The following is a 10963-nucleotide window of genomic DNA, read 5'->3' as shown; positions in this document are numbered from 1 at the left end:
TATGTCCTTCAACATTTTCAAGCTTCATGAACAAAGAAAGGTGCAAATTTCAACCAGGGTAGTTTTCCCATGTTAAATTGCTTCTTTTGCCAACAGTTTTATTATAATTCCCATATAGGTATTTGATTGACTTGCTACAAAGTAGAAAATTTGTGTAGGAAGCCAAGTACTAGTGTAACCAGACATTCTTTTTTGAAACAAGTTTCCAGCTTGCCCCCTCCTCATGGTGGAATGTTTCGGACGGCCCCCAAGGGCCACTTTGGTTAGTATCAGTTTTTAATAGGTTAGTAGTAAAATTTGTGGGGGGGACCGGCCGGCCTCTTGCTCTTGTACAGACAGTAAAACATGGAGTACCATGAGTTTTTAGAAAACACCTGGCCCTAAAGGTATATTGGTCATGTTTATTGTTTTACTGCATTTTATATAACATTATTTTTGCATGTAGGTACTGTATTTCCTAAGGAGCTACAAGCCCTATGGCCTTAATGAAAGCTGTTGGCCCGAAGTTTTCAGTCAGGTATTAAGTGGCAGGAACAATCCCTGGTGTGGCATTTAAGGATTCCCCTGATTATGGATTTTACCAAGATTTGCACTATTTCATCACAAGATGTCCTCAAATGTCTACTTTGACAAAAGTGTCACTAGGAAAGTTTTTCTATTGCAATTGATACAAATCTGCGGTCAAGAGATTTACGTCCTGATAATGCTTATCATTTTATGAAAGGATTGCTACATCTAATCATACTCAAAGTTCTATAGTAAAGTATGGTCTAGAAGATATTCAAATGAATGCAGTTCAACCCATCATATTAACAGTATGTCCTTTATTACTATGTTTAAATTGATAATGTTGTCATGGTAACAGGTAAACCCCCTCCAATTACGACCACAAATTTATGGATTTAACAAACTAATCAGGACAGGAAAAAGTATTTTTTATATAATTTAGTTATAATTTTATTAAATCTATTTAATTTTAGAATACTACTCCATGTTCCTATAATATACCTCATATAATTGGATGTCAATCTTTAACTACAAGGACAGCACCATCTTATTCTATGAATTAAAAAAACTCTACCTCTTGGTAATAAAAATTGGAATAAAATTATAAGTCTGAAGTTCAGGACACTTGTTCTAGGCCCCATACTAATAATACTTTAACGACCTTTATATTGAGGACACACCTCTACTAATGACATTGTCCCTAAAGAAGTACAGTGTGACAGTCTGAGATCACCATATTTTAATACTGATCCTATCACTAAACCTTAAACATTAAGCATGTGGCTTAAGGTTCAGACTGTCACACTAGACTTCCATAGTGTCCCATTATAGAGATGTTCCATTTAAGTATGATCTTATATCTTCTAATAGGCTCAACTATTCAACCAGCTCCCTAACAGTTATAACACACTAGAGGCCACTAATATTACACTGACATCTTATCCTTCTTACACTATATCACATTTACCATCTCACAAATAAAAGATCAAGTCAGCATTATCTTTAACAACTATAATATTAATGTTCTATTTAACAGAATCTACTCCAGACCAGCTCACTATCATCCTAATGTAGACATCTGTACATTAAGATGTCCAGCATATAGTATATAAATAACATTATTTTTATATTGTTTAATATAATGTTATGTCAGTCAACATTTGAGATAAAACTTTCTCTATGAACACTCTCTCTATATATATATAGTCTAGCATTGCCTTCTCTAAGTTGAAAGGGCAGAAATTCCAGTTATAATTCATACATTCACTTCTCTGCAAAATGTCCATATATGGTAATATTATTATATATCACACATAGTACAATAACTAAACTAACTATTATAATAACCTTACTACTAAAATTATAACACACACTAGTATACTATTAAATGGTTTTGATTGAAGTCTGTTAGGATCTCTGACATTGTCGGACGTTCTCTACGATTCTCTTTCAAACATCGTTCAATAAGAGCTTTAAAAAAAAACGCTTGTCGTCTAATACTGTTAATATGAAGTTGTCTCTGAGCTACCTCAGGAATACGACAGATCATCATTTCAATCAAGACAACACCATAACTGTAAACATCCATTGCAGGAGAATGGTCTCTTGGTACACCAGCTTCTGGAGCAGAATAAACTGGATTACCTGGATTGACTGTACGACCAATCATTGGTTGAAGATTAGCTGAACCATAGTCTGATACCTTGGCCTCTCCACCTAAACTGCCCATGTGTAAGAAGAACATTAGCAGTACTGACATCTCTATGTAGTATTGGGTCTGGTTTAAAGAGGTGGAGATAGTTGAGACCACAGGCTATATCTTGACTGATAGTCAGAACAGCAGGATGACCAGTTCTAACTCTTTGCGAAGACTAGTTGGCATTAGTTCTGAGAGGATGATGGGATTACCCACTCGAGTGGCTCCTATGAACTGAAGGAGATTAGGATGACGTACTCGAGCAGCAATCTCCATTTCTCTCGTAAAAACTGATATGTTATATGGTGACAGGATAACTTCATAAAGACATTTGGCAGCTACTCTAAGGCCACGAAATTTAGCCACCTTGACTTCTCCCCAACCTCCTTTCCCAAGGATCTCCTCAGTCATCTCAATCTCCTCTCTCTCCTCACTACCCAGTGAGACTGTTGTTGTAACTGTTGAACTTGCTGTTGAAGAGTGGCATTAGCTTGACATGTTTGTTGAAGAGCAGTGGTTGAGTCCTGAAATTGTTGACGAAAATCATCACGTTCTTGACATAGTACTCTTTCCCTCTCTTGACTATCCTGTAACTGTCCTCTTTCTCTCTCTTCTTGATCTTGTAGTTGTTGTTGAAGTAACCTTTCTCTATTTCTGTGCTCATGTTGAAGTGTAGCTTGATTTTGTTGTTTCTCTTGAAGTTCTTGATGTAGTTGATGTAGTTGTCTTTCTTTTGTTTCAAGGTCCTCTTGAAGAGCTCTTGTCATATCTATCTGCTGTTGTTTGGTATCTTGTAGCTCTTTGTTGGTAACTTCAAGTTGTCGTGTTAAACGTTGTATTTCTCTATCTTTCTCTTGTAATTCTTGATGTGATGAAGATGATAGTTGAAGACGTGTAGGAGATTGGACAGTAAGTTGAGGGTGTCCATGTCTCTTCTGTCGTAGCTTAAGTTGATATTCTTCAGTAGATGTCAGGTTTAGTTATTACATCTCCTACAGTCTACTGGTCATCATTACATACTACAGTGAGAGATATAGTATGTTACAATAGTATTGAGTTATGAGACTAGTTTGTAATATAAACAGTTAGTGTGTCAATACTCCTATATCATACTGTGATAATACTGATAATGTGTGTATGTACTATATAACAAATACTATCATCAATAGACAGTACTTACTAAGTTCTATCACTGTAGTATCATTGAGTTTTACCACCATAGAGTCCTCCAAATTGTACTACCCATACAGTGGTAGGTGACACATTCCATACTGAGAGGGAGTGGTCCCATCTCTTAGTCACTGACTCTGGTATATTAAGCTATAAGATGGAATATAGTGTACTATATGACATTATAATAATGATGTTATGATATTACTACAAAAAACTAGTCATTATACATGTAACATCAGTGGATACATGTACTCTAGTAACAGACTATAACTTTGTATGAACTGGTAGAGTTGACATGTTACAATACTTTAAAGCATGAACATAAGTACTTATGTACAGTCTTTAATAACTGAATTATAACTATAAACAAATCAGATATATCAATAGACTATACTATCATAAATGTTAACATACTATAGTGTCAGGACTACAGGTATAAAACCAGGTCATAAAAACAATAAATATTATTAATTATAAATTGTCTATAGATGAGGGTTATTTTCAGAGGTCAAAGTTCAAATAGTCACACTTTATTATATCTCCTCATATTGTAGATCATAGACATTAACTCACTTTGTGTTAGTGTTAGGTCACATGATAACTAGTAACTAACCTTTGTCCATGTCTTTGTATCAATGTTAAATAACCAGCTGTCAGCAATAGTACTGATGAATCCATAATGTCCACCTACCATTATCACATGTAGGTCACTGATAATAGTGGTAGCATGACCCAATCTACTCTGAGGCCAATTCCATGATTTGAGAAATGTTTTACTTATCTTCTCCCCAGTGCTGGGTAGATAACATTCAAGTTAACATATTATACAATTAACATAGCAGTAATTAATACTGTATACTGGGAAAATGTTTAAGAATATTGTTCATTTTATAGTTTATGTGGATTTTAATTTAGTTACAATATTTCCTTTAATAAGACCTGGGACATCTATTTTAATATTGAACAACAATAGGGAAATTTACTATTTGAGGTCACTATTTAAAATATAATTGTGAATTATTAAAGTTTCTAGAGTTAGAAGTGATTCTGAATATTCCTGATAAACAATAGCTTTAAACTTTGTGTATCAGTTAGTAAACGATAGATCAAGCATTGACAGAAATTTTAAACAAATATTACCTCATTGTGAACTCATTTGTTTTTAAGGACTTTATAAAACTACAGTTATTTCCTGACTGAATAAACATTTTTTAAAAAATAAAAATTATCTTTTTTTGTGTGTTTTTCACTTAACAGAACAACTTAATATTAATTAATATAATATTATACATATTATTATATTATATATATAATATTAATATTAGTAATCAATTATAAATTATCAATAGACAATTTTGTTAAGCAGTCATTGTATCATTTATTCAAGCTCATCATCAATTTCACTCATATACAAAAAGGGGAGGCTACTATTCAAGAGTGACATTTAGTCAATGAAATATGGTATCACTATATAGTTGACTAAAGGAATGTTTCAGTTATCAATATAACCTCTAAGTTGATTAAAGAAATATTAACAAACAATAAATCACTTGTTTATTAATAAAACAGTTCCTAATAATAATATAAAGACATTATATACTATAAATTTAGTTCATTTAATAATATCAAACTTTAAACTTGATTACTCCACAATATATACAATAACTAAATACTTTAAACTTAATACATATTGTACTCACCACTGCAGTCTTTGTACACTGAGCAATATACACAGTGTTAATAAAACCATTAGGAGTATAACCACCAAATAACAGAGCTCTATTATTAGGTAGTGATGTAAGAGTGAAGTGACTACAAGGAGGTGGACATTCTCCAGTGATTTCTGGTACTATCCACTGACCTGAAATACAAACAGTCATAAAATTGTACTTGATATATAATGTATTGATAACACGATATATTGATCTTCTTACCACTGGATAACTGATAATAGTGGTGTTCATTTGTACGAACATTATTACTAGGAGTATCACTATACTGAGCACCAGATTGTAGAGAGGTGGGACGTAGACCATATCCACCAACTACCAGTAGATAATCCACTTTATTGAATGTAAGTGATATCATTCCGCATTGTGACTTCATCATTGGACCCATACTTGGATTAGTTGAGAACAGTTCATTCCATGTAAGTGAATCTGTTATTAATGAGTTAAGACTATTGTAACGGCAATCATCATGATTACAGTAGCCTCCAAAATAGTAGATCCTCTTGCTGATAACAGTTGAGGCATAACCCCAGACACCCAGTGGAGGTTTTCCATTAGTAGGTCGTTGTTCCCATTTACCAGTTGGTAGTGAAATAATTCAATAACAGAGGTCATTTTCCGTTTGACTTCATTGTCATGCATTCTAGGGAGGGAGACCATTCATATCACCACCCCACATGTAGAGGTAGTCACCCACTATATGTGTGGAGTGACTATACCTCTTTGTAGGTACATAATAATAATCTGTAGAACATGACCCACACACCACACACATAACAATAGATAACTATTATAATGATGTAGTCAAACCTGATCTAGACGCAGCCAGCTTTTTCTTTCAAATTAGACACGCCCTTAATAATGAGCTCTCAGCTATTATAATTGAGGACAACTCTCTACTTAACAAGTTCCATCATAAAACAAGTAATCTTAGACTATACAAGTTATTTTATTTGTTATAAGTTATTCCATTCAGATGTATTAGTGTGTGTTAATACAGTATACAGTTAATGATACATAAAATATTAATGTTATAATATGTTCTTAAGACTGTACTGTATCAGGTAGACCTGACTTGTCTAAATCACTGAAATAAGGATGTTGCATAGCAGTCTTTGCTGACATTCTCTTCCCAGGATTATAAACCAACATTTGCTGATATTAAAGACACTAGAATTAAAAAGGATCATTGAACAATAACTTACCATTAACTGGTCACAACCTGCTGCATCAAGTCGAGGACAAACTTTTTTTATTGTCTTTCCAATCCATTTAGGGAAATTTGGTTTAAAATTTGGTAGTTCAGTTACATTAGGCCATGTTGTATCATTAGGTGTACCCAAAATCCTACAGTAGAACTAGTTAAACCAGTTTATAAAACCTGTTTAATAAACGTGAAAATTCGGAAGAGTTGATCAATTTCAGAGTTTCCTTGAAACAGAGGTTTTTATTAGACATTTCAGCAAATATACAAGCTATACTCCATACATCAATGGGACAAGAACATCGTGCTGAACCAAGTAAGACTTCAGGGACCCTGTACCACAGTGTTACTACCTGTGTAATTTAACAATGGGTCAGTATGAGAGAGAGAGAGAGAGAGAGAGAGAGAGAGAGGCAAAGAGAGAGACCTCATGGGTATGTGCACAAACTGGTATACCAAAGGCTCGTCCAAGTCCAAAGTCAGCCAGTTTAATAGCTCCTTTAGCATCAATTAACAGATTTTGTGGTTTTTAAGTCACGATGAATAATACGTCGACAATGACAGAAAACTGTACTTTTGAGGATCTGATAAATATAACTCTATTAATATAAGAAATAATGAAGTAAATATAATATTACTAACAATAGAACATTTGCAATAAATATAACTAATATAATGTATGGTCATTGTAGATTGGTCACCTATCTATACATCCATATAATCATTCATATGTTTTGTCCATTAATACATTTGATCTATTGATCCATGTATCCATTTATCAAACCATATATCCATTATTACTGTGATTGTTACCTTTAATAATACTGGATCAATATACTGTCCAGATGGAATAGTGTCAATATATTTCTTTAAATCCATACTAATGAATTCAAAAACAAGATAGAACTTGGAATCTTGATGAATTATCTTCTCAAGTCTGCACAAGAGAGAGAGAGAGAAAGAGTATGAAAGAGAGAGAAGAGAGAGTTGAGACTATTTCGAGCCATTCTATTAGTGAATAACCACATTCCATTCACTTCACAATACTCACACACACACACTCACACTTTAAAACAAGTAAGAAATATAGCGTGAAAGAAGACTTATCTTGTAAACGACGCCATAAGTCCTTTCTCCAATCTTTTCAATCTTTGTATAATCATCTATAGACATGACTACTCTTTTTTAAATAGTTTCTTCTCTAAGACTTGGCCTGCTCAGGTAAGTACTGGCGCTTCTTCTTTGAATTTCTGCTGACTGATGTAATACTTCTTAAGTCGACTCTCTAAACTGTGAATCTAATGACAAGGATAATAACACTAACCCCTATGATTAAGAGTTAATTAAATACCTTAGCATTAACTAATTCTAGTTGATGTGAAGTGCTTTCTAGTTCAGAGACAAGACGTCCTTGTGATACTAACTTTGTGTTCTCTTCTCTCAAACTTGTCATCTTATCCTGTACTGTTTTAGAGGTAGGTAGCTATACAGGAGAGAATAAAGGTCACATGACAATGACATCATCACTCACCATCTAACTGTGCAAGTAACTTTGATACATTATCTGAAAGTAGCTTAGCCTCACTCTGACTCCCTACCAGAAACATCCATTACATATGCAATTATAGAGAAATAATAGTTACCTTTAAGTGACGTTCTAAGTTTGGAGTTTTCTTCATCTAACTTTACCTTGTCACTTTTAAGACGATGTAACTGTGTCTCCAAGTCATTACATTGTTCAGTATGTAATGCTTTAATACGACCTAATTCACTAAGAAAGAATATATTATATTTAGGAAACTAAAAAAAAACATTATCAATAGATAAACATGACTATATTATACTTTGCTGTCTTCTCTTGTGCTTGATGGGAACTGATAGCATGACTGGCTTTCTCTTGTGCTAGTAAGGACCTCAGTTGTGTCAGGTCCTCAACGTGAGTTTCTGATAGTTTTTTTGTTTTCTCTTGTAGCTGCTGTTCTAAAACCATTACCTAATACAAATGAAAAGAGATGGATGTCATGTGACAATTATGTAATTGCTTTAAGTAAGACAAAATTAGTCACATGATAAGAGGAGGAAGTCACATGACAACTCTAATAAATGCACTAACTGACCTCTTTTTCCAATTTTCTGATCTTTTTTTTTGCTCTCTCTAATTCTACAGCTGAACTAGATCCAGTACTATCAAGGACAATGGAGTAGGCAGAACTGAATGTACTAAGTGTGGAGAATGTGAGAGGTTCTCTAGCAGACTTAACACTGGACAAACTGGTATTACTACCTGATAATGACCGGTCTAGACCTGTTTCACGAGGGTAGCTATTTCCACCAGTGAGGATTGGTTTTGATAAGAGAGAGCTGTAAGCACTTTTGCTTCCACTAACAGCTTTATAATTGGAGAGAATATTTTTTCAGTTTTATTAGAATGTCTAGTGTAAGTGCTAATACCAGTTCATGGAAATCCTTTGTGATGACAGAGGCTAAAAGAAATAATACCAATAAAATAAATTATTAATAATATACAGTAAATTCCAATTAATTGTCTTAATTAAAGGGCATTCTTTCTTTAAAGAGGCTTATCAGTACTAGTTCAATTTACAAGGGATGTCTTTAATAGTGAGGTTTTATTGGAAGATGTAACTACTGATAGTCTCAGATCTTGGTGGTATAATATAGTCATAATATAGTGGTCTAGAGTTGTATATAAACACTGACTATCAATATATGAACTATAGTAGTAGACACTTTGGGGGCTTGGAACATGGAGATATCCTCAATATAGAGGTTGTATAATACACTAAAGTATTAGATGGGACTAGAACAAGTGTCCTCAATATAGAGAGTGTCCTAATTACAAGTATAACTTACTCTGTCTGGTACATCTGCTCTCTTGTTTGTTCTTTGTTCAGCTTCAACACAAGCATCTCTTAATCGCCTACACACATGAACATAACCATATATGGTAATACTAATATAACATTATAATATCTGCATTCTTCCTGTACATCTAATAACTGATCTTGTAAGACTTTCTGACGAGTACTCCATTCTGTCTCTCTCTTCTCTCAGTTGAAGGTGATTTGAAGGTGCTTGGGGGTGTGGTTTGAGGTGTGATTGAGTCTGACTTTTTAAGTCGACCCTCTAAATTGTGAATCTAATGACAAGGATAATAACACTAACCCCTATGATTAATTAAATACCTTAGCATTAGAGTTGATGTGAAGTGCTTTCTAGTTCAGAGACAAGATGCTGTCCTTGTGATACTAACTTTGCATTCTCTTCTCTCAAACTTGTCATCTTATCCTGTACTGTGTTAGAGGTAGGTAGCTATACAGGAGAGAATATAGGTCACATGACAATGACATCATCACTCACCAATGAGCTGGTAGTTCGTGGACTAGACTGTCTTGGGACAACAACTCTAGTAACAGGACCTACTGGAGGTGAGAGATATGTCACAGACAGAGGTGAGGTGGTCTTGTCCATGAGTAATGACTACAACTGGAACTTTTATTAACTAGAAAAGAATATTTAAATTTTATAGAATAGATTTGTATATAGTTCATTATTAGATACAATTTATTAATATTTTATTAAATACATTACCAATTATAGTATTGTATAAACAATGTACTTACCAGTTCACAATAGCCAGGAGTAGGCTACCACACAACACAGTACATAAAGAGTTAAAAATATCTAGGGTGTGGTCTTAGTTAGGTGGGGCTGAAATGGAAGAGCATCAGTTCTTTAGAGATAGATTGTGTTCACTGACTACTAATGGACGACCAGCTAAGAGACCTCAAAGGATTGTCTTAAAACTGACTCGGTAAGTGAGAGAGAAGGTTTCTGTAGAGATGAGGTAGTCATTGTATTTAGGGTCTGCAATGTGAAAAATGAACTTTCAAAAAAACCATTCTTTTAGTACTATGAATTGATATACATACTTGATATAATACAAAGGCAACACAATAATGTAGCTCCAACTTCTCTTTCTGTAGAAAATTTTTTATTAATAACTGTTTGGTACACTAGGTGTTAAAATTAGCTTTGCACTGCCATGTGGGTAACGTGAGACAGTGAGTAGAGTTGAGCTTGTGTGTCATTTATCTGTCACTTGTCTGAGGTCAGTGTGGATACACTAACATGTCCCTGTAGTGAAGTTGCTCTTTGTTTTTCCTGAAAATGTGTTAACCTGATATGACTGGTTACACCTTTGCTGTCCCCATTTTCCAGAAATACAGCATAGCCTCTCTCTCACATCATGGTATTGTAGACTAATGTCTGGTGTATACCTGGTAATAGGAGAAAAATTGGTGCGAGTTGGTTTGCTATCTGGGCATGTAGTGATATGTGCTAGTCGCCGGATTGGAATGGGCGGTGCCCTTTGTATCATGATTTAATTGATTTTTTTACACTATAGTCCTCAACTATTATCAAGCTATCATGACAAAGAAAGTGCAAGATTCACCAGGTGATTTCCATGTATAATTGCTCTTTGCTAACATGTTATTACTTAGATCCCATATATGGTGATTTGATTGACTTGCTACAAGAGTCAGAAAATTGTGTAGAGAAAAGTACTAGTGTACCCAGACACTCTTTTTGAAAAGTTTCAGCTTGCCCATCCTCATGTGAATGTCGGACGTC

The 10963-nt window shown here is 34.2% G+C and overlaps 1 pseudogene; it reads right to left on the bottom strand.

Moving 5' to 3' along the window:
- Positions 1-5225: 5225 nt before the first annotated feature.
- LOC121391913 lies at positions 5226-7483 on the bottom strand (annotated as a pseudogene).
- Positions 7484-10963: the final 3480 nt, after the last annotated feature.

This window comes from Gigantopelta aegis, unplaced genomic scaffold (genome assembly GCF_016097555.1).
Source record: "Gigantopelta aegis isolate Gae_Host unplaced genomic scaffold, Gae_host_genome ctg3088_pilon_pilon, whole genome shotgun sequence".
NCBI lineage: Eukaryota > Metazoa > Mollusca > Gastropoda > Neomphalida > Peltospiridae > Gigantopelta > Gigantopelta aegis.
This window is presented reverse-complemented; position numbering and strand designations above follow the sequence as displayed.